This window comes from Schistocerca nitens, chromosome 5, assembly GCF_023898315.1.
Source record: "Schistocerca nitens isolate TAMUIC-IGC-003100 chromosome 5, iqSchNite1.1, whole genome shotgun sequence".
NCBI classification, from domain to species: Eukaryota; Metazoa; Arthropoda; class Insecta; order Orthoptera; family Acrididae; genus Schistocerca; species Schistocerca nitens.
Window position 1 is genome coordinate 39,573,438 of NC_064618.1, and position 2,448 is coordinate 39,575,885.

Genomic DNA, 2,448 nt, shown 5'->3' on the forward strand with positions numbered 1-2,448 from the left:
CACGACTTGCACTTAATAGACAGGATACCTTGCTTGACCTTTCTCACACAAATATCACGCACTTCACTATCACATTTTACAGTAATTGAGACATCACTATGTGAAGTAGTTTCACCCAGCACCTTCTTGAACTGTCTATAAAGGAAATAGCTTACAAATAACTTGTGTAACCAGTTTTAGAAAACTACTGAAGTGTGTGGGATCCTTACCAAATAGGACTAGCAAGGCATATATATGACGGTAGTATCTGTTCCCGGAAGAACAGTTACCGTGGATGACCATGCAGCTTTGCTAGAAATGAAATGATAATTAAATGGACACCCTAGCTGCAAACAGGCGTTGAAGTACTTCATTGGGGACATGTTGAAAATGTGTGCCCCGACCGGGACTCGAACCCGGGATCTCCTGCTTACATGGCAGACGCTCTATCCATCTGAGCCACCGCGGGCACAGAGGATAGTGCGTCTGCAGGGACTGGGACTGGATCTCACGGGGAGCGTGCAAGGGATAAGTCCCTGCAGACGCACTATCCTCTGTGCCCGCGGTGGCTCAGATGGATAGAGCGTCTGCCATGTAAGCAGGAGATCCCGGGTTCGAGTCCCGGTCGGGGCACACATTTTCAACATGTCCCCAATGAAGTACTTCAACGCCTGTTTGCAGCTAGGGTGTCCATTTAATTATCATTTCATTACTAGCAAGGCATATTGTATCTGTACAGATAGGGGCGTTATGAATCATGTTTGGATAGCTCACTCCACAGAAAACAAAGGTCCCAGTTTAAGAGTCTGAGTCTGCCATGAAGTAATCCTGAAAAAAATTTAGGCCACAAGCAGATTTTTTATGATCACAACATCACATTCTGACAATCCTTGTAATGTTATGTGTGCCTCACGGTTTTTTTTTTTCTTTAACTAATTTGTGCCTGATTTTATTCTGAGAAGCTCAGTAATTTATGTAAATACCAAAAATGTAAATGTGATCAAAAAGTACTTGAGGTGAAGCGAAGCGCAGCTGGACAGCAAGAAACTCTTTTACATCTACATCTACATTTATACCCTGCAAGCCACCCAACGATGTGTGGCGGAAGGCACTTTATGTGCCACTGTCATTACCTCCGTTTCCTGTTCCAGTCACGTATAATTCGCGGGAAGAACGACTGTCTGAAAGCCTCCGTGCGCGCTCGAATCTCTCTAATTTTACATTCGTGATCTCCTCGGGAGGTATAAGTAGGGGGAAGCAATATATTCGATACCTCATCCAGAAACACACCCTCTCGAAACCTGGCGAGAAAGCTACACCGTGATGCAGAGTGCCTCTCTTGCAGAGTCTGCCACTTGAGTTTGTTAAACATCTCAGTAACGCTATCACGGTTACCAAATAACCCTGTGACAAAACGCGCCGCTCTTCTTTGGATCTTCTCTATCTCCTCCGTCAACCCGATCTGGTACGGATGCCACACTGATGAGCAATACTCAAGTATAAGTCAAACGAGTGTTTTGTAAACCACCTACTTTGTTGATCGACTACATTTTCTAAGGACTCTCCCAATGAATCTCAACCTGGTACCCACCTTACCAACAATTAATTTTATATAATCATTGCACTTCAAATCGTACCGCATGCATACTCCCAGATATTTTACAGAAGTAACTGCTACCAGTGTTTGTTCCGCTATCATATAATCATACAATAAAGGATACTTCTTTCTATGTATTCGCAATACATTACATTTGTCTATGTTAAGGGTCAGTTGCCACTCCCTGCACCAAGTGCCTATCCGCTGCAGATCTTCCTGCATTTCGCTACAATTTTCTAATGCTGCAACTTCTCTGTATAGTACAGCATCATCCGCGAAAAGCCACATGGAACTTCCGACACTATCTACTAGGTAATTTATATATATTGTGAAAAGCAATGGTCCCATAACACTCCCCTGTGGCACGCCAGAGGTTACTTTAATGTCTGTAGACGTATCTCCATTGATAACAACATGCTGTGTTCTGTTTGCTAAAAACTCTTCAATCCAGCCACACAGCTGGTCTGATATTCTGTAGGCTCTTACTTTGTTTATCAGGCCACAGTGCGGAACTGTATCGAACGCCTTCTGGAAGTCAAGAAAAATAGCATCTACCTGGGAGCCTGTATCTAATATTTTCTGGGTCTCATGAACAAATAAAGCAAGTTGGGTCTCACACAATCGCTGTTTCCGGAATCCATGTTGATTCCTACATAGTAGATTCTGGGTTTCCAAAAACGACATGATACTCGAGCAAAAAACATGTTCTAAAATTCTACAACAGATCGACGTCAGAGATATAGGTCTATAGTTTTGCGCATCTGCTCGATGACCCTTCTTGAAGACTGGGACTACCTGTGCTATTTTCCAATCATTTGGAACCTTCCGTTCCTCTAGAGACTTGCGGTACACGGCTGTTAGAAGGGGGGCAA

The 2,448-nt window shown here is 43.5% G+C and overlaps 2 non-coding genes across 2 annotated transcripts; one reads left to right on the forward strand and one right to left on the reverse strand.

Moving 5' to 3' along the window:
• Positions 1 to 374: 374 nt before the first annotated feature.
• On the reverse strand, positions 375 to 449 carry Trnat-ugu (transfer RNA threonine (anticodon UGU)). Its single transcript has one exon. It is a non-coding gene; the product is annotated as a tRNA-Thr (tRNA).
• An 88-nt stretch (positions 450 to 537) lies between these two features.
• Positions 538 to 612, forward strand: Trnat-ugu (transfer RNA threonine (anticodon UGU)). Its single transcript has one exon. It is a non-coding gene; the product is annotated as a tRNA-Thr (tRNA).
• The last annotated feature ends 1,836 nt before the right edge of the window (positions 613 to 2,448 follow it).